The 26,748-nt window shown below is 38.7% G+C and overlaps 1 protein-coding gene across 2 annotated transcripts in view; it reads left to right on the top strand.

Annotated features, from left to right (window-relative positions):
• Positions 1 to 5,745: 5,745 nt before the first annotated feature.
• Positions 5,746 to 26,748, top strand: part of TBCEL (tubulin folding cofactor E like) — a 73,849-nt gene continuing 52,846 nt past the window's right edge. For both annotated transcript variants that reach the window (XM_078339189.1, XM_002754514.6), the window contains exon 1: positions 5,746 to 5,935. The gene's annotated coding sequence lies outside the window, so the exon portion shown is untranslated. The remainder of the gene's footprint in view (positions 5,936 to 26,748) is intronic.

Consider the following 26,748-nt stretch of genomic DNA (forward strand, 5'->3'; position numbering starts at 1 on the left):
AATGTAAGGTCTTCTTGAAAATTAAGCTTTTTGTGGCTGATCTGTCTAATGGAAATGGCAAAAAAGCAAATTAAGAGTTGTTTTTAAAGACCATATTCTGCCTGGTAAGGAAATACCAATTCTTTCTAAATAATTCTAGGTATGACTCTCCAGTTGAAAATTTTATAAATCTTTGCCCTTTTGGTCACTAGGCTTGGTGTGACAGTACAGCTCCTGACAAATACATCAATAATGTTGACAAAAATAAAATATAGAATCTGAGCATTGCAAAATTTAAAGGGGTCATCCATTGTACATTTTTTTGACTTGGGATTTGTGTGTGTGTGTGTGTGTGTGTGTGCGCGCGCGTGCATGTGTGTGTGATGAAATCTGTGACACTTCCTTTTAAAAATGCATCCATGTGTAATACACACAATAAATATAATTTCAGGCGGTTCACCATGATAGTTTATCCAATCTCTGTTATTTGGTAGATAATGCTTTAGGCAGAAACAGTCCAAGAGACAGAGCTGGTTAGTGGAAAAAGCAGGACTGGTAGTAAAGACACAATCACCAAACCAGCCATTGTTCTTTCAGGTGAAGCAGCTGCTTTTATCTTCCCCTGTGTTCCCATCTGTGTACTGTTGTTCACATTAAATTATCATGTAATTACATCCTTATCCTCTTGTCTACTTAGGAAGAGCCTTCAGCTGTGGAGGTAATTCCCTTATCCCCTTTAAAAAAATAACCTCCTGTAAGTTGCCCTGTATCACTGTTATTTGTGTATACGTGTTATCTTTCCAATTACATTGTAGAGACCATGCCTTATTTATCTTTGTTTTCCCCAAACCACCTAGCTAAGTATAAGGAACATAAAAAAACTATTACAAAATAAATACAGTTATTTGTATGTTGAATTAAAATGATATACAAATAACTGACTGAAACTTCATGACAGAACTCTATTTCATCATACAGGGTCATTAAGAACTCAGATTCTGATCTCAGACTGATTTAAATATGAATTTGGACTCTGCCTTTTACTAGTTGTATGTTGCTGGGTGTATGACTTAATCTGAGTCTTAGTTGGTAGATCTGATAGCATTAAACATACTTCATAAGATCATTGTGAAGATTAAAAAAAAACAATTGTGAATGGCAGTTCGTTCTTGATTTGGCTCTCTTTAAGTCTGTTACTGGTGTATAGGAATGCTTGTAATTTTTGCACATTGATTTTGTATCCTGATTCTTTGCTGAAGTTGTTTATCAGTTTCAGGAAATTTTGGGCTGAGACGATGTGGTCTTCTAGATATACTATCATGTTGTCTTCAAATAGAGACAATATGACTTCCTCCTTTCCTATTTGAATATCCTTTATTTCTTTTTCTTGCCTGATTGCTCTGGCTAGGACTTCCAGTACTATATCGAATAGGAGTGGTGAGAGAGGGCATCCTTGTCTAGTGCCAGATTTCAGAGGGAATGCTTCCAGTTTTTGCCCACTCAGTATGATATTGGCTGTTGGTTTGTCATAAACAGCTTTTATTATTTTGAGATACGTTCTGTCAATACCTAGTTTATTGAGGGTTTTTAGCATAAAGGGCTGTTGAATTTTGTCAAAGGCCTTCTCCGCATCAATTGAGATAATCATGTGGCTTTTGTCTTTGGCTCTGTTTATGTGGTGAATTACATTTATAGACTTGCGTATGTTGAACCAGCCTTGCATCCCTGGGATGAATCCTACTCGATCATGGTGGATAAGCTTTTTGACGTGCAGTTGCAATCCGCTTGCCAGTATTTTATTGAAGATTTTTGCATCTATGTTCATCATGGATATTGGCCTGAAGTTTTCTTTTCTTGTTGAGTCTCTGTCGGATTCTGGTATCAGGATAATGTTGGTCTCATAAAATGATTTGGGAAGGATTCCCTCTTTTTATATTATTTGGAATAGTTTCAGAAGGAACGGTATCAGCTCCTCTTTGTATGCTGGAGAGGATGTGGAGAAATAGGAACACTTTTACACGGTTGGTGTGAGTGTAAGTTAGTTCAACCATTGTGGAAGACAGTGTGGCGATTCCTCAAGGACCTAGAAATAGAAATTCCATTTGACCCAGCAATCCCATTACTGGGTATATATCCAAAGGATTATAAATCATTTTACTATAAGGACACACATACATGAATGTTCATTGCAGCACAGTTTACAATAGCAAAGACCTGGAACTAACCCGATGCCCATCGATGATAGACTGGACAGGGAAAATGTGGCACATATACACCATGGAATATTATGCAGCCATCAAAAAGGATGAGTTCATGTCCTTTGTAGGGACATGGATAAACCTGGAAACCATCATTCTCAGCAAACTGACACAAGAGCAGAAAACCAAACACTGCATGTTCTCACTCATAGACGGTGTTGAACAATGAGAACACATGGACACAGGGAGGAGAGCACTACACACTAGGGTCTGTTGGGGGGAAATAGGGAAGGGACAGCGAGGGGTGGGGAGTTGGGGAGAGATAGCATGGGAAGAAATGCCAGATATAGGTGATGGGGAGGAAGGCAGCAAATCACACTGCCACGTGTGTACCTATGCAACAATCTTGCACGTTCTTCACATGTACCCCAAAACCTAAAATGCAATAAAAAAATAAAATAAAATAGTATATAAATAAAAAAAACCAATAATCTACATGAAATGTCTCAAGCAGTGTCTGGTATAGTAAAACCTTAGAAATTAGCTATGATTTTTGTTATGGCATAATTATCTCTGAATTAGAGCCAGTAAGAGAAGCATAGACTTAAAAATCTTACAAGACTTCAAATCTTCTGATCCAGGAATTGTCTACATATTGTTTTAATAGGTTCTGCGTTTGCTCAACCTATTCCAGTGACAGGGAATTAACTAGAACTGACTAAAACAGCTCCAATTATCCCAAAGTTCCTCCTTAGTATTAGGTTGCACTATATAAAATTGCCCTTGGTAGGTCAAAGTGATCGAACTTTGAATATTTTTTGGCTGGGCCTGGTGACTCATGCCTACAATCCCAGCACTTTGGAAGGTAAAGGTGGAAGGATCACTTGAGGCCAGGAGCTCAAGACCAGCCTGGGCAACATAGTGATATCTCATCTCTAGAAAGAAAAAAATATTAGGGAGGCATGGTGGCATACACCTGTAGTCACAGCTACTTGGGAGGCTGAGGAACAGGGATCACTTCCACCCAGGAGTTTGAGGCTGCAGTGAGCTATTTGATGTGTCACTGCACTCCAGTCTGGGCAACAGAGAGAGACCCTGTCTAAAAATGATAATTAATCGTAATAATAGCTAACAAAATGGCCACAAATCTGCCTTGCTGTTATTTTCTCTCAGTTTAGTTCAATGTCCATTCTCTCCTTTTCTTATATGACAGCCCTTTAGAAATAATGCAGAATCAATAGTGAACATGATAGACTTAGCTCCTGCCTTCGTTGAGGCTTACTTGCTCGCCAAAGAAACAACAATGAAATAAGCCATTATGTATAATTTTCTGTTTCGCAGAAGTGAAAGAAGAATATTTGAAGCAAATGGCTTTGTGGAGGGAATTCCTATAGAATATATCATACAGGAAGATTTGTAAGTATAGAGCAGCACAGTTTAATAGAACTTTCTGTGATAATGAAAATATTCTGTACCTGCAAGCTCCAACATAATAGCCACTGGCCACATAAGGTGATTGAGCACTTGAAATGTGACTAGTGTCAGGCGACTGAGGAAATGAAACTCCACTTTAACTTAATTTTAATTAATTTTAATTTAAATAGCCACATGTGGCTAGTGGCTACCAGATTGAATGGAGCAAATATAGAAGAGCAAACAGCAGTGAGAAATGAGGCTGGAAACGTTAGCAGGGTCCAGATCAGGAAAAATTTTGAGAAGTACTCCAATAGTAACAGACTTTATCCTGAGATCCACAGAGACTCTTGAAAGGGTTTTAAGTTCCAGGGAATAACACAATAAGATATGAGTTTTAGAAAGATAATTCTAGCTATCTTGGGGAGAAAGATGGGTGATGGTTAGTGGAAAAACCAGGACTGTTCCACCTGGTTAGTGGAAAAACAAGAGTAGAGACATTGATCTTGTCTTTAGAAGTTTGTTCTATAAGGGGAAAGATGAGAAAAGGGGCAAAAAAATGACTGGAGGATATCTCAGAGATACAAAGAAGTGTATAATTGACCACACCCAGTCACATACAATACTCATATATGTATTTATATATTTTGCACGTAGTATTTGTTAACAGTAATGACCTATATTTCTTGCTTTTCTTTCTAGTTGCTCACAGGCCATGTAGCCTCTTCAGTATTTCTGGTGTCCCCAAAGGTACCTGAGCTCAGAAGTAAGTCTGTCAATAGGGTATCCGTGCAGCATCCACCTTATACATTTCATTCTGCTCTTCTCGTGGTCCTCACCACTGAGGCTACTTTTGACTGTGGTCATGCCAATGATCTCAGTGCTCCCAAAGCCAGAAATTCTTAAATTGCCAGAAAGGCACTCTGTTCTCTTTGGAAGGGGAAGTAAAGTCCCCTGCTGAGCAACATAAGATACAATTCTTGGCTTATCATCCCCTTTATCCTCAGAGCAGTTTCTTTACCCGTATCCTTCTGGCTTTCCCCCCTATAACCCCTGTAAGCACTACCTATGGGATATGACAAAACAAAACAAAATGACAAAAATAAGTCTCCAGTAACTGATAATGGTAGGCTGCTACTGGGTCTCTCCTAAATAATTTTGTTTCCACCTTCCAGAAGCCAACACGGACATATGCATGCACATTGCATCCCCCATCTCTCTTCTGGCACACACCACACAAAAGCACAAACACTTTATGCACAAAGCAATCTTCATCTCCTAGAACTTCAGCTGACATTTTCATACGAGGCTGAATTTACTTCAGGATGAGCGAGCGCCATTCCTATTCCATGTATGTTTCTGCAAAAGAAATGGACAAAGGAGTACATAAGCAATCACAGCTCAACAGTCAGATATAACAATACTATGCATGGCATTGGTGCAACAGTGTGGCATAAAGTGAAGTGCATGGACCCTGGTGCCAGCCTGACTTGGATTCAAATCTCACCCTGGTCACATTTACTAACGGGGTGGTCTTTGACAGATCACTTGAGCACCCTGCATTTGTTTTCAATTCTATAGATACCATCTCTTTGGAGGGTTATACAAATTACAAATAGCACATGCGCAGTGTCTGAACCTAGAAGGTGCTCAATAAATGAAAGCTGCTGTTACTATATTGATGTTGGAAGCTCGGGTTGCCACTTGTGAAGGGCGCATAGAAGGAAGGCCAGACTGCCGCCATATCCTGAGGGCTCCTCTAGTGTACTTCCCTCATTTTTTGATTGAGGACACTGAAGCCAGAGACAGGAAGTGACTTGGTCCAGGTCATAAGCAAATCAGTAACAGAGCCAGGCCAAGATTCCAAGTGTCTCTGGAAAAGTTCCCTCCAGTGCTCCTTTCTGCAGCCCCTATCGTCCTCTGATATGACAATGTGTACTCCCGTTCTGCCCCTGGGGATGTCCCCTCAATGGATGGGCACGAGAAAGAGCAGATGAGATGTTTGTGGTGAAGCCCAGGCCAGCACAGCCATCCCTGTCGCCATGGCAACCCAGCTCGGTTGGGTAGGACCCGCTCCTCCGGCGCCCCCTCCCATTCACGCAGCGGACGTGACACGTGCGGCGGGGTCACGTGTTGTTGTTGGGCTGGAAAAGCTGCTTCCGGGTCAATGCAGGACACAGGGCTCCGGCGGCCAGACTGGGGGACTAGGTGAAGCGGAGCCGGGCCGGGGCCGGCCGGGACCAGGCCCGAGGTTGAGCGGCGGCGACAGCGGTGGCCGGGAGGGGGGAGGAGAGGCGCAGCCGGAGGAGCCGCCGCAGCAGCTCCCCCGCCTCCCGGGCTGAGGGGTGAGTGGAGCCGGGCCCACCGGCTCTGCGGGGCTCTCGAGGCCCGAAGCGCTCTCCTCCGGAGCCGAGGCGCGGGGGGTCTCTCCTGCAGGGTGCAGGGATAGGACACTCGGGGAAGGACTGAGAGCCACACGGGGCCGGTCTCGAGCAGCTGTGGGGATGGGAGACCTGCCCTAGGGTTAGATGGAGGATGGAGCCTGCCTGGCCTGGGCTAGGGCGGAGCAGAGAGGGTCCTGGGCTGGGCTGGGCTGGGCTGGGGTGGCGGGGGGGACTGGCCCCCGGTTGGAGGAGGGCGTGTGGGGTAGCGTCCCCGGGTTCCTGGGAGAATCGAGGCGTCTCACCATGCCCTATCGGGGAGGATGGGTAGATGCCTCTAAGCTGGTAGGAGAGGGAGACGTGTCTGGGACTGCTGAGGAAATAGGAAACTTGTCTCTGAACTACAGAATCCCAAAAAAGAGGACAGGTCCCCAGGGAGGTTTGCTGGGGGAAGGACGGGCATGTCTAGGCTCTTGGGACATTAGGCCTGCTCTTACCAGGGGCTGATAAAAGGATGTGGTAATTCAATAAGGGCTTTTGGGAGAAAAGATTTGCCTCAAGATTGGGAGACTGAGAACGAGGGGGTTGGGATAAGATGAGGACTGACAGGAGGGTACCCTGTCCTGGGATCTTGGGGGAGGTAAGAATCTGTGTGGAGCTTCTCTGTTGAGTTCTAGGTCTTCTAGTAGGAAGACATTCTGGGAATTGGTGAAGGGAGGAGATTTAATATTGTCTTTTCTTGGGACACAGTGATTCCAGAAGTTGTAGTTGAGGAAAGTTGGTTGGAACTGTTGAACTGTATACAGTCAGTAGAGGAAGGAGGAGCTCTCCTCTGAAGGTTGCTAGGCTACAGAGAGCTTGTAGGCAACGCCTAGGGCTGTTGAGGGAAGCTGGCAATGCTTTAAAGTCCAAATACTGATTGAGCTGGGGCTTGTCCCTTATTCACTTCATGCTGCTGTGGAGCTTTTAAATTAGTTTCCACTAATCTATCTTGAGCAAAGAGAGTATGAATAGGTGCCGAGGACTAAGGAAAACATTCACCCTTTGGGTCCTGAGAAGCATTAGACCCAGATCTCTAGGGTGGTAGCTTTCAAACTTAAAAAAAAGAAAGAAAATCATGCCTCACAGTAATAAGTACATCTAACATTCTGATCTAGTACAGACCTAGGTATAAAGGGAAACTTTCACAAAGCAGTATTTGCCCTTATTACATGTGATATGTTCTGCTAATTTCTGTTATATTCCATCCTCTTGCGTTAAAACAAATACTGGCTGACATTTACTAAATTGACGATTTGTGGGTCACAACTTGGAGTTTGAAAAACTCTGTTTCTGAGGCACATTTATTTGGCTTCAATCAGTGTCCTCATTCTGTAAGCTTCTAAAGAGTAAGGATGATTCTAGGAAGATGAATTTTTTTTAGGAAAGAGAGGGCAGCGAGGTGCAATTGATTGCTTCAGTTTAGATGTTTATACCATGTAGCATATTTGACCTGTGTTTTCTGAAGTACCATAATCTTGACCTTTGATATCTTAATGTTGCCTGATCATTTGATTGATGAAATTTTGGGTATGTGTGCGTGTTTTAGTTTTCTCTGTCCTTTGCTGTGTCTGAGAGATACGAGAGGCCTAGTTCCATTTAAGTGCTTTATCACCACAACATAGTTAAAGAAATTTATTTTACTGTTCCACTGTTGTGAAGATACACTGATTTGCTTTTCTGCTATTTAAAAACATCCAAAATTCTTACTCCAGTAATTATTATGATATACTTTTTGCTACATCATGAAAAATATGTGAAAATACACGATAAAATATATATCAAAGCCATACAGTTTGTGGCTTTGGTGTATATTTTAAACTTAATCATAAACCAAAGTATAACTTTGAATCAGTTAACAACTTAATTCCCCTTACAAAAATTTTAGGTGGGGTCCTTAGAAAAAATAGTATTAACTCATAATACACATTAGTGACTGCTGGTGAACAAAGTGAGAGCCCTTCACCTAATGTTAAATGTTGTAATGTTAAAGTCCTTTGAAAAGTTGCTACACAGCCTATTACTCCAGGACATTGAGAGTCAAAGGATGTTGTCTAATTTCAGTAGGGACATTCACAAGGTATGTATTTGAGACCAAGTCAATAGTGTTTCTTTTTGTTGAGGATGAGTTCATATTACTTGTAACATAGCAGTCAAAGACACAGTCATCAGGGCAGAATTACCCAAGTTAAACTTCATCAGTGGGGTCACATTCTTCATCAAATGCTTTATGAAAACATTCTGTCATCTTCAAACTTTGTGTGTTATAAAATACATCTTTCTGTTAATTATTTATTGGGTACTGATAGAGGGGTTATGCTGACATATATCAGCCGTCCTTTAAAAATGGCCTCTTGATTAAATGAGGGAAATATTTGTTTTAAAATACTTAACTTTAATGAATGTTTAAAGAAGATTTTCTTTTGTGGTAGGTGCATGGAACATTAAGGAAGATTCTTATTTATTTCATTTTTCTGGGAATCGTGTGTACTTGTCAATAAACATTTATGGAGAAGTGACCCTGAGTGATTGTGTTTGCTTTTTAACAGTTTTTGTTTCTTCTTTGATCCCGATACTCTTAAGCATGTCCACCTGTAGCAGGCTCTTTTCCCCTTCTAAATTTTGCTTCTGAACTACTATGATTTTGAAAATCAGATACTTATATTTGTTATATAATACTTTTTTTCTTAGCGCGTGAACTGTGTGACATGTATGTTCATTACTTAGAGGCTAGTTTACTTAGTCCTGGGCTGTGTTTTAAGTAAGTGAACTCTTTATATATTTTGGGCCTGGTTAGCTATGTAAGAAGTAATACGAAACTGATAGTGATACAATTTGGGCTTAAAGGGTGAAGGAATAATTTATTTGCAGTTGTTGCCTTTCTCCTACATGTGATTAGTCATCAAGATTTATCATTTCTCCCTTTTTCATGCTACTGTTCTGACTTATTTCTTTGGGATTAGAATAGTAATAATGGGACAATTCCCATTGTCTGTTCCTTGTATAGCTTCATGAGAGTACTCTTCCAAAGAGTATTGCTGTGATTATTCCATTTCCCTCCTCAAAAACCATTAGCTGCTTTCTAATACAGGCACTGAATAAAGCCCATAGTGTGTAGCTTGACATTTAGGGCCTTCTACAGCCTTTCTCTACTTTTTTTCTGGCATCTTCATTATACTCCTAAATGTAGTTCCTCTGCCTGCCAAAGCCTCTGTTCATGTACCTTCTTTTGTGTTTAAAATTATCCCTGAAAGTCTGCATATAAAATGTTCCCTTTCTTAATGAAATCCTACTCACTCTCATTTCATTTCAGATGACCCCTCTTCTTTGAAGTCTTTGTTACTTATGTTGTCTGTACTACTTTTGCTGTATTGCTTGGTATTATTTGTGCACCTTATTTTTATCCCTTTTAGATTATAAATTCCTAGTGAACAGGAGGCTCAAATATCCTTGAATCACTAGGACATCCAGCACAAGGTCTACCAGAACATAGTTCATAGACCAGGTGAATCAGAATTGACTGAACAGATGGTTAAAAATGTGGATCTGGCAAGGCATTGTGACTCATTCCAGCACTTTGGGAGGCTGACGTAGGAGGATTGCTTGAGTCTGGGAGTCGAGGGCAACCTGGGCAATATAGGGAGACCCATCTCTATAAAAAATTTAAAAATTAGCCAGGCCTAGTGGTGCATACCATAGTCCCAGCTACTTGAGAGGCTGAGGCCAGAGGATCACTTGAGCCCCAGAGGTTGAGGCTTCAGTGAGCTGTGATTACACCATTGCACTCCAGCCTGGGTAAGAAGAGTGAGGCCCTGTTTAAAAAAAAATAAAATAAAGCAGATCCTTGAATTTTAACCTACACTTACTGAATCAGAATCTCAGGTGGAACCTAAGAATCCACATTTTATCAAGCTGCCCAGATGATTCTTCCATACAGTAAAAGTTAAAAGTCACTGACCTAGCATGATGCTTTAAATTACAGTAGGTACTCAGTTTTTCAGCAAGTGATGTTAATAAACTGAGCAATATCACAGTTCAGCAAACTGGTTTAGTTTTAGGCCCTTGAAATCAGCCTAGATTTAAATCTTGGTTTTGTCACTCACTGTCTCTGGGCCCGTAACCTCTTTGCTTCGGTTTTCTGATCTGCGAAGTGGGACAATAGTACCCCTTATTAACACAACAAATTGTTGTGATAGTTAAATGAGATAACACGTATAAAACAACACAGTACACGACAAATAGTAAACTCACAATAGATTTTATCTGCTGTCATGAAGATGCCTAGCACAACAGTGGTCACCGTAATAACTAATAAAACATTCTGAGGAGAGGTTCCAGGTCAGTCATTGTTAATAAATAAATTGCACATATGGTTTTAAGAACTAAGGCTTAATATATTTTCTATTTTACACTAACAGATTGTGGCCCTGTGTGGTGTTTAAAGTCATAAAGGTGCTTTGCCTTCTTTCGAAGAATTGGTATCAAATTATCATGTTAAGTTTTTTCCCCTTCATGTCCCCACTGATGGAAGAATAAAGTGCAAGCTTTTGAATAGTGAACCTTACCATCTGGCCCTACCAATCTTTATCTTCTAGCCATCCTCCCGTATATACTGTGCACCAACTGCACTACTTTCTCACTTTATTTTGCATCTCTCACTCATTTGTGTGTGTGCACATGCTTTCCCCTTGTTTTCATCTAGTAAATTCCTGCTGTTGTCTTGCAAAACTCAGTTTTACATGTGATGACTGTCCTCCTTAGTGAAGATAGTCACTCCCTCAGTGTTCTCAAAGTCCTTTGTCCATACTTACTATATATTACCTTTGTGTACATTTGTCTTCTGGGAGGGAAAACGATTTAATCCTGGCATGTATTCTTACCTCTGCCAGACGGGGGTGTGTTTGTTTATCTGATTCATATCAGCTTCCCCATTTATCTGTAATTCTCAGCTTTCACAATAATAACTAGTTTGTTTACCACTTACTACATGCCAGGTACTTAACTAGATACTTCAAAACTTTATATCATGTAATCTTCACAATAACTGTGAAATAGCTTTTAACAGCTTCATTTTACAAGTGAGGAAGCAGGCATAGAGATAGGTAAGTAACTTGATTCAAATTACGCAGAAGGGTCATAAGTAAACTCAGAGCTAACTGAAGACCATGCTTTTAATCACAGTGCTCTTCTAAAAATGAAATTTAAACAGGTAACACATTTCCCAAACTCAGGATCTTAAAGCTGTGTGAAACTTTGATTAATCATTAATCATTCTAGGAATGTGAACCATAACAAGTACCTTGTGAAAAGTATTATTTAAAACTGTCTTGGAATAATGCTTTTCTGGTGATTTTCAAAATATCTCTTTTTCCTCATTCTGCCATTGGTGAGCTTGATTTTCTTTTCACTGTCAGAAGGTGTTGCTTCATGTCTATTGGAAATAAAATTCACTTTTCATTCATCCAATGAGTATTTTTTTGTCATATGCCAGGCACTGCTGTGTTCAAAATTGAACTAGACTGACAAATCCCTGCTTTTGTGGGACTTATTTTCTGCTGGAGAACAAACACTAAACTAACGGATTATGATAAGTGCTATAAAGAATGACAGAGGGTGAAGTGACCGTGAGTGATGGTGGCAGTAGTGCTATTTTTGATGGAGTGGTCAGAAGCAGCCTCTTTGAGAAGGTGACATTTGTGTTTAAATTTGAGACTTAAACACTGAGATGAAGCAGCTCTGTCAAGAGACAGGAGAAGGGCATCCTGCAAATGCAGAGGCCCTGGGGGAAATCAGCTTGGCAAGTTTGAGAAGTAGAAAGCCACGGAGGCTGAATAGTGGGCTAGAAGAAGAGTGGGAGGAAATGAGGTTACAGACAGAAACAGCAGTCAGATTAAGTGCATCCTTGACGACTATGATGAAGAGATTGGATTTTATTCTGCATGTGAAGGGAAGCCATTGGAGAGTGGAAAGGACATGATTTGACTTAAATTTTGAGAAGATCACTTGGCTGCTTTGTGGAGAATTAATTGTACCAAGAGTGCAGAGAGCCCAGGGCGGAGGCTAATGCAGAGGTCCTGGTGAGAAGTTGATGATGGCTTGAACAAGAATAAAGTAATAGATATGAACACAATTGGGCAAAAATGGAATACTTTGGATGTGGTATTGATAGGTCTTGCTGATTAGTTATGGGGATATGAGACAAAGAGAAAAGTCAAATATAACTTCCAAGATGGGAGTGAGTGGAGGAGCAGCAGATTTGGAGAGGGAATTTAGAGTTCTATTTTTGCCTTCCTGATTATACTATCCACTAAGGATACTAGTATTCTGAATTTTGTGTTTATTCTCTACCTTTTCTTTACAGCTTTTGCCGTAAAGGTATGTGACCTTAAATGATAAGATGATTAATTTCCATGTTTTAAAATTTTGTATAAATGGAATTATACTGTATATATTCTTGTGATTTTTTTTAACCCATTCAGCATTGTTTTATTTTCTGCCCTTTATGAACAAATCAACATTGTTTTTTAAAGCCATTCATGTTGATGAGGAAGTAGGCATAATGAACTACCAGTCTTTAATTTCCATTGCTGTGTAACATTTTATTTTATGAATATATTGTAGTTCACCCAATTACCTGTTCTGAGGTGTAAGGGCTTCTCCACTTCACCCACCCCAGACCCCCAGCATTTTTGCAGTTTTAAACAATGCTGTTGTCATGGACATTCTTTCACTTGTTTCCTGGTGTTCAGTACAAGTTACTATACCAGTTCCTGTAGGGTTTAGACTGAGAAGTGGGATTGCTGGATCATAGAGTATGTACATCGTTTTCAACTTTACTAGATAGTAATAAATTATTTTCCAAGGTGTTTGTACCAGTTGATACTTCCACTGGCTACACTGCCAGTTTCTGTTCTTCCGCGTTTTCTTCAATACTTGACTATTGTCAGAGTCTTTACGTTTTGCTGATTTGTATAAAATGGTTTCTCACTGAGGTTTTAATTTTTGTTTGGTAATTATTGAATGTGAGCATCTTCTGCATATATTACCCATTTTAATTTTATCTTCTATTAAGCACTTGTTTATGTCTTTTGTCCATTTTCCTACTAGGTTGTTTACCTTCTTTTTACTGTTTTTAAGAATTCTCTGTAATAATTACCTGTGTTGCAAGTATCTTTTTTCCAGTTTCTGGCTTGTCTTAATGGCTTTTGACTGTTAAAAGTTTTTCTTTTCTTTCTTTATTTTCTTTTTAAACAGGGACTTGCTGTCACCCAGGCTGGAGTACAGTGGTATGATCTCTGCTCAGTGCAACCTTCACCTCCTTGTGATCCTCTCACCTCAATCTCCCAAGTATCCGGGACTTGTGACAGGCGCATGCCACCATGGCTGACTGATTTTTTTTTGTAGAGATGGGGGTCTTGCAGTGTTGCCCATGCTGGTCCTGAACTCCTGGGCTCAAGTGATCCTCCTGCCTTGGCCTTCAAAAGTGCTGGAATTACAGATGTAAGCCACCGTGCCTGGCCAAGGTTTTCATTTGACTGCTCAACTTTTTAAAAATGTACTTTAAATATGTTTTCTTTATGAAATATTTCCCTAAATCAAGATCATAAAGTTCTTTTCCTATTAGAAGAAATAGGACACTTTATCTCCTTTCTTTCTCAAGGAGATAAAGTTTGTTTTCACATTTTATCTGGAGGTGAATTTTTTGGTAGGGATTCAATTTCATCTTTTCCCAGATTGTTACTCACTGTCCTAGCACCACTTATAGTTTTTCTACTGATCTCTGTGCTACTTCCTGCCATATTTACATGGGCATGTTTCTGGGCTCTGTTTTCTGTTTCATTGGTCTATTTTTCCTTCCCCAGGGTTATTTTCTTCAACAGAATGCAATTGATTCTTGTTATTCACAGTACTTTTATGTAAAGTTGTGATGAACAGTGAATTAGTGAATATTGTTACTCCTAGGGGAAATACAGGGTTAGGTTCCTGTGAGTCTCTGATCATAACATTTATGTCAAGTGATCAATAGATAATTTTGTTTTATATCAGTTTCTGTTTAAAGACATTTAATATATATCATTGATTCATTAACATTGTACTCACTGCAAACAGCCCTACAATTCACGCCTGAATAAAGCGATCTAATTGTGTATTTTCTCCATAAGGCATATTAGAGCCTCCTCATGCTTTAGAAACACTAGATGGCATTTCAACACTACCCTTGGGGACCACTTAAATAGTGAAATCACCAACAAAGAGCACAAAAATTGAAAAGCATGGCACTAGATAGACCATGGAAAGGACACTTGTTTATATTGTGAGAGCTGAAACAAGAAGGCATAGTGCCACCTTCTTCTACCTCAGCAGGGAACATACACGTTGAACAACTTGGATTTTTTGTCACTTTGTGATTATCTGTAAAAGACCACGAAAATGTTGCATGGGTTGATTTTGGGGTAACAAGTACCTTTTGGCAAGTAGGGAAATTTGCAGATAGGGAATTTGTGAAGAATGAGACTCAACCTATGAAATACTGGGAGAGAGACAGTGTTTTCTTCTTTAGGAAACTTAGCATTAGCACTTTTCCCTTTCTGTCGTATTTACACATATCTTTATAGCATTTCATTTTAAGAGAATAATGCAATGAATCTTTCAAATACTAAGTGTTCTGATAGATGCCATTATGTCAATAAAGAGACTTCTTTTTTGAGAATATCTTTATTATATTTATAATCATGTTATTTAGTTCATAGGTAAATGTTTGAAGCAAATAATTTTAGGAAAGAATTGCAACCCTTAAAAATGTTGAAAACAAGTCTAAACTATTACACCTTTATTATATGAAAATCGTATGGGGATCATATTTTCTTATAGGCATTGTTAATAACTTAAGGCATGAGTTTTGTAAAGGCAAGTACCATTTTGGGGGTTGCAATTTAAATATTGACTCTATTCATCCCTCATTCATTTAGTGATGATTTCCTGATGAACATTGTTAAAGGATTCCAAGAAAAACATAAATGAAGATTATATACATCATAAATCAGATCTCCCAGTAAATGTATTTATTGAGACTTGGCTGCTTTATCCCTCATGATTTAAGATCCTCAAGTGAATTATTTGCATTCATTTGTTAAGTGCCAAGAGTAAGAATCAGGAATTTTGGACTTCACCTATATTCATCTTTTTTTAATATAGCATACACTATATTCCTGTATTTTTAAAAAATGCTTATTTTGTAGTAAAATACACATAACATAAAAATGGTCATTTTAACCATTTCATAGTTCTGCGGCATTAAGTACATTACGTTATTATGCAACCATCACCACCAATCGGCCTCAGAATTTCTTTTTCCAAACTGAAGCTTTGTACCCATTAATTAATAACTCCCCATTCCCCATGCCCTTGGCTCCTGACAACCACCATTCTACTGTCTCCATGAACTTACCATTCTAGTTACTCTGTATAAGTGGAGTCATATACCATTTGTTCTTTTGTATCTCGCTTATTTCATTTAGCATCATGTCTTCAAGGTTCATAATTGTAGCATGTGCCAAAAATTTTTTTAAGGCTGAATAATATTCCATTGTGTGTATCTGCCACATTCTGTTTATCTATTTATCTACTTTTTGACTGTTGTGACTAATACTGCTGTGAACACTGGTGTACAAATACGTGTTTGACTCCTGCTTTCAATTTTTGGGTATATACCCAGAAGAGGACTTGCTGGGTCATATGGTAATTCTATGCTTAATTTTTTTAGGAACATCATATTGTTTTCCACACAGTTGTACCATTTACATTCCTACCAGCAGTGCACATATATTAATCTTGAGTTACTGAGCAGCGCCTATTGTTATGAAGTATGGTATAAATTATTAACTCTTGCATATGAGTTGTAAGGTATAGTAGGGGTACAAAATCATATATTCAGATTAAATCTATTGTGGTTGTGGTTTTTGCTGACTAACTTGTGGTAGTGGCAAATATTTCTGACTGACACATGATGGCACCTCTTTTGGGATCTCTGTGGAGTAGATAACATTATGTATTCTAGCCGTATCTATGAAGAATTTTTGTTTCTGAAGTACTTTGATTTCAGAGTTTATTAGTAAACCTGCTTTTCATATTACATAAAATATATTTGGTATGCACAATCAGAATTGATTAGAAAACCTATTGATTAACACATTTATGAGGTGTCAATTAGATGCGAAGTTCCAGTATATGATAGATACAAAGAAGCATTAGGATACGGTTGTTACTCTCAAGAGCTATCCAGTTTGAAAACACAAGACAAACACATGAAAGTTACATTGCTACACATGCAAAATAAGGGTATATTATTCAAAATGAAAAGAAGACATGCCAGTATGTGATTAATCGCTCACTGAATATTTCAGGCAAGATTAACATGAGCTTAGCTGTAAGGAAACATCACTGTAGGGAGAGGTATCGGAAAAGGCTTCATCTCTAAAGTATATTTTGAGTAGTGTGTGGAAGGATGCATAAAATTCAGATAGGTGAAGAGGTAAGGGCAAGCTCTTCCAATTAAGAGGAATAGCATAAATGTCAGACATTTTTACTGTGCCAAATCATTAATTGGCATTAATTTAGCATAGTCCTTAGACCTAAAATTTAGATTCAATCTACTTAATAAAAATTGCAAGTTAGTCCTCCAGCTATAAGTTCAATTCATGCTATCATCTTCGCTGAGCGGTGATGGTAGTAGTAATGGGGCAGCAGGAAAAGTAATAGAAAGCTAAAATTTTTAAGTGCTTTTCTATGTGCCAGGCACTGTGCTAACCACCCTTTACCAATATTATCTCCATTCATTCTTCTGTAACCCTTCGAGCTAGGGGTTACAGGCTACTACCCCTTCCTGTGAATGAGGAAGGGTAGACTTAGAGAACTTAAGTAACTGGCCCACAGTCACACAGAGTAGTGGAATCAGTCAGGATTCACATACGCAGAGAGTTTAGTTTTAGAACCAGCACTTATTACCATTGGGCAATATTGCCATAGCACTAAATGTAGAAGGGGCTAGTGAAAAAAAAAATGTAGATTTTTCTTTTCTTTTTCTTAATGATCTGCAAACTTTTTCAACCTTTATGCGTGATTGATGTTTTAAGATTCTGACTATTCCTGGTTATTGGGCAGGGTGGTTTGTAAACTGCTCTGGAAGGCTGTAGAGTGATGAACTAGTGATCTGTTCCTAATGAGGCTTTTACTTAACACGATGGCTTCTGTAGCTGCTCAAGAGCACAGATTATGGGGGTAATCTTTCTGTGAACAGCTAAGTAATGACCTTAAACTTGTGTGTTCACAGTGGAAAGAAAATGTGCATATACAATTTTCTTCTGATGAAACCTAATGTATTCAAGAAAAAAAAATCTTCATTGCTTTTTGGAAGGATGGAAAAGTTGGGAATAATTTTTTCCCCTTGATGATTAGACCAGACAGTCCTGCTGCTTGGTTTTTTGGTTCAGTTACTTTAATGTGGTTACAAGAGGAATTTTGGCTGTAATGGGTTTCATATATTTTTGTAAGTTATGTTTCCATGTCTTGTGTGTGATGTTCTATACTGTTGACATGAAATACTCCTTTTTTGGTAAAGATGGCATGGCTTTGCAGATTAAGGCTACAGAAAGTATGACTTAGCATGCTGGTAAGGCCACAGAATGCCAAGCAAGTCCCCTCCGTTTCGTAGCCTGTAAATAGAGATAAGTTTTTCTGTTTCAGAGAGTGGTTTTGGAAAATGACTAGGCTGTGAAATGATTGCTAATCTCAGTGTGGGGACACTTAGTTTGGGAACATCAGTTCAAGAGTAAATGTATCTAATCCTGCTTTGAATAAATACAACTTTAAAACCTTGGAATTTTACCAAATCGAATCTGGGCCAAATAGAAAGGTAGGAGTAGATGTAAATTTGTTTGTAAAGGAGTTGGGTGTGTATGTGGTGGAGCAGAGTGCGGGTGGAGGGATGGGCAGGATGGAACTCTCCTTGGAAGCCCTTAGAATAAAAGTCAGTGAATGTTAAACCTTTTTCGTTGTTTTTGTTGCTGAAAGTATATGCAAAGTGCTTTTGTCTTATATTTCAGAATGTCTAATTTAATAGGGATATAGACAGTTGGTTTAAACCAACATTTTTCAAGATGAGAGGCTATGGAAATGAAGAAAGAAGTGTTTAGAAATATCACAGAAATGGATACTTCAGTCTAAATAGTAGTATTGTCTTAATTTTTTCCCCTCATATTTCTCATCAGAATTATGAAATTCTGGGGCTAGTGTATTTGGATCAGAAATTTCAAGAGCTGTGTTTATGTGTGATGGACTACAAGCATAGTCAGTTACAGCTGCTAACGTGCAGTTGTAGATGAGAAAAATTTGTGTCTTTGTTCAATATCTAAAGTGCCGTATAGGCAATATAGTTCTTTAGTAGAAAATATAGACAGCTCTGAAGCTGTACTTCTCACTGATAACATAGTCACAGTTTTAGATATCTTTATCACTAATAACAATGAAATAAAGAATTTTTGATAGGTATTTTAATGTTTGTGGTACTTTTAAGGAGAAGCATAGTACTATGATAAAAGAAGAGGGTGGTAGTGGCTGACTGATAGCATAATTAAAGGAATGATCAGGAGTCCAAATTCACATTTCATCTGGCAGTGTTGGATTTTAAAAAAACCTCCTACCAAGAAAGGTTCATGTGCCACATCACTACACTTGCGTATAGTGTAGTACACAGTTGAGAGACTTTGAGACATGGGGTGGTTCTTAGTAGGGTGTGCAATTGCGGTGGCATGGTGTGTTATGATAAGGGCTTTATCAGCTGCACTCATTTTGCTTTTAGAATACTTAGAGTTAAGTTAGTGAATTCGCTAACTAAAATTCTACAAAATAGTGCTAAAATTATTAGAATTACTTTATTTTCTTTTGTATCCAAAGAGAGCATCTACTTAGCTACATTACATAAGCTCAAGGGTAAAAACTGAGATAGAATCACAGGTATAGACACTTCAGGATAAATGAAATTCGAAGTGCCACACAGAATGAAACCATCCAGCCTAATTATGCTGACTTGGTCAATGTCCTGGAAGTGTTTATGTAGGAGAGATAGCTGTCATTCATGACTTCAGCTCCAAAAACTTATTAGTGGAATACTTTATAAACCTTAAAAAATGATTAGGTAGATATGCACTTACTGACATGGAAAGTTTTTCATGGACTATTTAGCCAAAAGACAGGTTATAAAACTGTATATATAAAACTATACATCTAATCGTTGTGTAAAAAATATATATCACATAGCATGGAAAAAATGGTCTGGAAAGATACACACCCTGAGGTGCATCCTCAGGCTTCATGTGCTTGCTAAATCTAAACCGAAGTCTCCTGGTGTGAATGTGGCTCTAACTATGCTTCAGATATGAAAAGCTTTTGGTAATACTTATTTATCTGATTAGCTTAGCTAATAAAAAGGGAAACTACATGGTGAGGTTACTGGTTTTGCCATTGTTGTTGCTTACTTATTTTTAATTGGAAATTGTAAAAAAAAGTTCAGAATGAACATTGTACTTTTTAAAAAGCAAATATTTAGAAAAAAGCTAGTTAGTAGACCTTTATTCATTGATTTATTTCATCTTTCCTGGAGGGAAAAATATATAACAGATACATATGCTTTTCCAGAATAAATCAGTCTTTTTGTGGATACTCTTATGCTGAAGAGCAGAAAGACTGCTTTAGAAAACAAAACAAAAATTCCAGCTACCTAAAATGTCCAAGAATCTGGCAGTTTGCATACAGTGGAGAACTGTTCAAAAGAAGAAAGCTTTTTGGAGATGAGGTTAAAAGAAGAGTCTGCAAAGTGAAAGTTTAATGGGCTTAAAAAACCCTAACCCTAACCCTAACCCTAACAAAACAAAACCAAAACTTGAAAAATTGAGAAAGGTAGCAATCCTGAGAGGTGCTTTGAAGGTAGCCAGGAGATTTTCCTCCTCTGGCTTTGTTTTCTAAGTTTTTGCTGACCTCCTCTCATCCCTTCCAAATTCAGATTATACATTTCTCTGTCTTTTGTCTTTTTCCAAAAAAAAAAAAGATCAACTCTTTCTTAACCCTTGTTTTTTTCCACCAACTGTCTCACCTCATTCACTTTCATTTAAGCCTCTTAAAGGTATGATTGCTACTCTTTGTCTCAGCTTATTTACTGTACTCCCTATTCTATGGTTTCTACTACCCTGACTGTACTGGAAGTGCTTTTCCTAAGATAAACAAACTCCTCATTGCTTAGTCCTTTACTGATTTTTAAATTCTCATTTTGCCCTCTCTGTATTCTACATAAATAACAGTAACCCTCATCCTTGCACTCTATTCTGAGAGTCACAGTAGTCTCTCAGGATTTTTTTTTACTTTTATCTTTAAGGATAAATTCTAGCCCAAGAAAGGTCAATCGTGACCTTACTGACCACTGTCACCTCCACAGCTGAATCTCCTGTCTTCCCTACGTGTCAGCACATGTTTTATGTTTCAGCAGTATAGTCGATAACCCTTGTTTTTGGTCTCTTGTGCTTGCTCATGTGCTGTTGTTTCCTGTGCCTGGAATGCTGTTCCCCACCTTGTCAGCTAATCTTCGTCTTTCACAATGGCTCAGGATTCATGTACTTCCTTGATCACACTTCTGAAAGTTAATCACTTCTTATGTTTAATTCACTGTTTCTTGTCTGGTTTATTTTAGGTATGTGTTATCTCATTTATTTCATTCTAGACTGTGGATGCCCTAGGGGCAGAGTTTGGATTTTATTCATTCTCACTTTCTTTAATGGTTAGCATAGAATTTGGCATAGATTTAGCATCTGGTACATGCTTGTTGAACTGACGTAAATGAAACTGAGCTCTGTGAAGGCACACATTTTAAAAATAAATGAATGGGCAAATAAGCCTAATTGGGAGAATTTGTTAAGGTGTGAAAATGAAAAGAGATGGCAGAGAAAACGAAATATATTTGTTGTCTGCATTTTCACTAAACAATTGGTAAGGAAATTCTCATTCTCAAGTTGTCTTATGAAAAAAGCAATTCCCCAAGTGGATAGCAAATCAGTAGAATGAAATGTCATCTCACCAAAGGAAGTTAAAGGTGAAATTGTGGAGCCTCTGGCCAATTGTTGACCTGATGTTCTGTTTTCAAATAGCGGTAGCAAAATATTGGCAGGTAGCTTTTAGAGTGTAGTTTTTTCTGCCCTTCTCTGATGAATAGATATGATTGATTTGTTGTATACAAATAGGTCCTTGTCAAATAACTGAAAGTAATTTTAAACGACTTGAGAGTATTTTCCTTTTCTCCATTTCTGTGAAAGCTCTGAAAACTTCTTGAAGATTTAGCTGCATCCTAAATTAATGCACGTTTTGAATTATTGTGATTATTTCTTTTTCAAAAGCACAGATAAGTTTCTAGCTATCTGCTGTGTAGTAGCTTGACACGTGCAGGAAGGACTTCCTGCTGCGGGAAGCACTTCTCTTTCCTTTTTAAATGTCTGTAGTCCGAGGTGACAGGGAGGCCTGAATCTCCCAACCATCCTAAGGCATCACTCCTCCTTAGCTTGTGGCTCCAGAGTCAGAATAGTCTGGGTCAAATTTGGGTAATTTGGATGAAAGATTTAGGTAACTTGTAGGAACGCATTTAACTTGGCTAGCAAAGTAAGTGGAACTGTGCAAGCCTGAGGTATTCTTCCAGCCCTTCAATACACCCCATAGGGGAGCTTTTGCTTTGACCTGTGAAAGCCATGGTAACGAAGGGCAGAACGTGGCCGTGGCCTTGGCAGCCTACTCATCTTCATCTCATTCCCTCCGCTTAGTTTTTGGTTCTCAGACTCGGATGTGTTTTGCTTCTGCTTGCTTTTTCTGCGCTGATGCTGTTTCACAAAATTATCTGTTTCTGTTTAGCCATCCATTTCGTTTCTCGTTTCTTCCTCACTCCCCAGTTTCCTTAAAAATAATATTTTATGGGCCGGGCGCGGTGGCTCAAGCCTGTAATACCAGCACTTTGGGAGGCCGAGGCGGGTGGATCACGAGGTCAACAGATCGAGACCATCCTGGTCAACATGGTGAAACCCCGTCTCTACTAAAAATTACAAAAAATTAGCTGGGCACGGTGGCGCATGCCTGTAATCCCAGCCACTCAGGAGGCTGAGGCAGGAGAATTGCCTGAACCCAGGGGGCGGAGGTTGCGGTGAGCCGAGATTGCGCCATTGCACTCCAGCCTGGGTAACAAGAGCGAAACTCCGTCTCAAAAAAAAAAAATAAAATAAAATAATATTTTATGTTCTACATACCCAAATTCCAATTTGGAATTTAAAAAATGGAAATATTATGATAATGAAGACATTAAAAAACCCTTTGAAAATTATTAGGTTATTTCCAGGTATGTTACTTAAAAGCATTTTGCATTTCGAAAAGATGATGTACATGGTGAATTCAAGTGGTTCAAAAGGGTGAACACTGGAAAGCCAATCTTTCCACTCATATTCCTCCTTTCTTCTCTCTGGAGTCAACTGCCAATACTACTTTTATTCATTTCCATTTTATCCTTCCGGAGATAGTCTATGCATATACCAGCAGATAGATCTATTTTTATAAGATTTTAAATGTATATTTTGGCACTCTGTGGGGTACTTTTTATATCTTTTGGAATTAGTGAGTGAGGCTGGCAGTATTCATACTTTATGAAGTATACTACTCTACATTGTTTCTTTGTGAAATAAGTATTGACCTTGCATACTTATTACCCAAAAGGATCTATCAGGTTTCCCAGTATTAGTGGTCAGACATGGCCTACTTTCTGTTTTCAGTTGTGTTGAGCTTCTTACTAATTTTGACCTAACCCTTTTATTGGGAACATAAAGTGCAAATTGTTTGTGTACTTAACCTCAATAGTGGTTAAGGGTACTTAGGTGACTGGATGTTCTGTTCTGATTTTAACACAATTGGCAAAAGTGTACTGAACATCTTATCCTCCAACTCATACATTATCCTGACTTTTTCCAAACACTTTACAAGAGTATATTATAGTCAGGATCTTGAGGCACAAACGAATTGAGATTTTCACAGGCCCACTTTACAACTTAGTAATGGAACCGAGCAATATCACCAGAGATCCCTGGCTCTCTGGCTTTCAGCACTGATTCAGAACAGTTTTACAAATGCATTAGAACTCTGCCAGCTATAGAGGTAGTCGGATGTAATTCGACACCTGTCATTTCCAGAATGTCATAGATTACCCTCCCACCCCCCCAAAAACCTTTTAAAGGCTCTGGTTAAAGATCTTTCTCCATCCAGTATTTCCTCATTTTTCAATCTGTTTGGTTTTCAGCCTTTTTTCCCACCTACTGTTCCTCCTCAGATTGCCCCAACAGATTTTGAATAGAGTAACATTACCAATCTGTTTCACAATCTTAATGTTCTAATTCAAAGTCTATGTATTGATGTGTACCCATCTGCATTCCTGGAAAGTTAATCCAATCGTGTATCCTGGAAAATGACCAATGAAGGCACTTGGTGTTGCTTTTCAGTCTTAAAAAAAAAGAAGTATTTTAAAAAATCCTATTTGGAAGAGTTCTTAACAGCATGGGACTCTGAAGAAAAACTTTTAAGTTCCCATGTTTGCTTGCTCACTAGCACTTTAACGTGAATACGTTTTTCCTACCATCCCTTGGTTTCTCTGTATTTAAATTGTATGTACAGTTATTGCCCTGGAACTGTGGAACTGCGTAAGTTTGAGTTTAAGTGGTTCTGAAGCCTCCAGATAAAAGGTGCTGCTTAAACTCAGCACCTTTTTTATTATTTTGACAGTGACAGTTCACCCCCTCCACACACTTTTTATTCTTTTGAACTGCTAGTTTTATGGAAGACAGCAATGTAAGTCCTTTGGCTTTTTGTTAAAAATTTCTAAAACTTCTGTTGGCATTCTGCTTGAGACAGGTCTTTTTGGTAATATCGATGGTACCTGTTGCTAGTGGCATAGCACCTGCTGTATGTTGTCTGCTGTTGGTGGTGAGGAGTTTACATTGAAAAAGCACTTTTCAACCTGAAGTTCCCAAAGCCCTAGATGAACACAACACCTTTCAATTTTGATGCACTCAGTGTTGGAATAGAGGGCAGCTGCTTTGTAGACCGTTAACACTGTGTAGATAGAAAGAGCACGCTGTTTTGTACTAAAACACACTCTATCCTTCAGCTTACAAATGGGAATCTTGAGCAGTGGGCAGCCCTCTATTTTCAAGATCACTTTACTCATTATGAAATAGATTCCATTTACCATGAAGATTTTTGTTTGGTGGATGGGCATGTGCTCAGTGAGCATCTCCTGTGTTCTAGGCATTTGTGAATTGCTTCCACAAAGTCCAGTAGATCATGATTCTGACAGTAATCTAGTAAATGAGCCAAGTTTAACAACCACTTTTATATTCATGCTTTTTTCAAATTCTTATTACAAACCTGAGAGGAAAGTTTAGGCCATACATAACTGAGACAATTAAAGTAGAGAGATTAGATAACTAGCCTGTGGTTTACCCTGCTTGGGAAAGAGCTTCAATTTCCTATGTCCATGTGCTTTCTGTTATACTACCACTTCCTCTAATAATTAACATTGATAGATTTGAGAACTTTACAACGGTCCTGTAATCTAGATAGTGCATTTATATATTTTAGGGCTCTATAGCAACCCTGTAATCCAGATAGTAGAGGTGTTAATACCTTATTTTATAGTTGAAGACATTTGAGATACAGTGACTTGCCTGATGGCTTGAAACTATTAAGTATTCAGAACTGGGTGGGACATAAACCTACCTTCCATCCTGAATTCTCTGCCCTTTCTTCTCAGCACCTGAGAGGCTAGTGATTTTAATACTCAGCAACATTTATCAAACTGGTACCATGATGCCTGATGCTATCAATTGATACTGAAAGAAATAGGATTACATAGTTCCACTCCCCTTTATAATATAATGGTAGAGATAAGATAATCACATAAGAAAAATACCTAATGTTCGTTATAATTGAACAGTATAAGCAAAAAGTAAACCAGTAACTATAGTGAAGCAAATATGTCACCACTAATGGGAAACAATTTGAAGTATTATCTGGCTAGTATCACACAGCCTTCTGAGAAGTTTTCAGTGCTCATTCCTCTAGTTTCTTCTGGGACAAAGTATGGGTAGTGATTTTTCAGCCTCTTCAGGGCTACTGGCTTCTTCCTTGTAATCTATAACCTTGTTTGGGTCTCTCTTATTTTAAGATATGAAACCTTGACAGTTGCTCCAATTCCCTACTCTCTTTTGTTCCTGTCTACCTTATCATCCCCATCTTCCTTCTCCACTTCCAGCAAAACTTCTCAAAATATTGGCTAAACACTCCACTGTCTGGCTGTTTTCTTTCTTTTTCTTCATGACTCTGCTTTCTCTGCCTGTCCCTTAAATATCAGTGATGATTGTCCTTCTGTTCTTATTCATAAGATTTTATATAGCATAATGATGTCCGCATCTTCATCTTTAGCTCCCCTTTTCCACCCACCTTCAGATTGTTTCCCTGGATCTTCCACAGGCACTTCAAATTGAAGATGTTTATAGTGGAATTCATTATTTTCTTCTGTAAAACAGGCTCTGTTCCTGCTTTCTTGTTAGTTAATGGTCACCAGTCACCTGGTCACCTGAACTAGAAACCTGGGAGTCATTTTTGACTTTGCCTTCTCCCTTAACCCCTGTAATTTCTGAAAAGCTTGCTTTTTTTTTTTTTTTTTTTTTTGAGATGGAGTTTCACTCTTGTTACCCAGGCTAGAGTGCAATGGCGCGATCTCGGCTCACCTCAACCTTCACTCCTGGGTTCAGGCAATTCTCCTGCCTCAGCCTCCTGAGTAGCTGGGATTACAGGCACGCGCCACCGTGCCCAGCTGAGTTTTTGTGTTTTTAGTAGAGACGGGGTTTCACCATGTTGACCAGGATGGTCTTGATCTCTTGACCTCGTGATCCACCCGCCACGGCCTCCCAAAGTGCTGGGATTACAGGCGTGAGCCACCGTGCCCAGCCCAAAAGCTTGCTTTTTAACATGACTGTGAATCTGCCTCTGCTTTCTATTTATTCTACTACTGAATCACTTCAGGCTCTCTCCTGATTTTTGCAGTATCTTCCTAACTCTTCTCCCTGCCTTTAGTCTTGTTTCCCTCATATTCGTCAGCTCCATGATTGCCAGGATGAGTTTTCCCTAAAAATTAGTTGTTGTATTCCCTTCCTTAAAACCTTTTAGTATTTTCCATTTCCTGTAGGATAAAGTTCAGCCTCCTTATTTGGTATACAAGATCTCCTCCAAGGTTCCTATGTAGGTGCTCCTGATGATGTCTACCATTGCCAGGCTGCTTTGGCAACATCAGATCTTTTGTGCATACTCATCTATATATATCATAATACACTTTTCCTGCTGTTTCTTTTCTTATGATGTCCCTTCTTCTCTGAATACCCTAAAGCCTCTATATCATTCTCCCTTCTGATTATTTTAGTAAAAGAGCCTGATACCTGATCGTTGAAATTACAGAAGTCAATTGTAGCTGCCTATATTTTGATTAATATTTAATATGGATCATAGCCAGCCCCTTAAGTCATGAGTTAAAGGTTGTCAGAAGTTAGCATGTTGTTTAATATAACCTGTTTTAATGTATGCATGAGCATTTCTCAGTACTCATCTTCTCAGAT

Source organism: Callithrix jacchus, chromosome 10 (genome assembly GCF_049354715.1).
Source record: "Callithrix jacchus isolate 240 chromosome 10, calJac240_pri, whole genome shotgun sequence".
Lineage (NCBI taxonomy): Eukaryota > Metazoa > Chordata > Mammalia > Primates > Cebidae > Callithrix > Callithrix jacchus.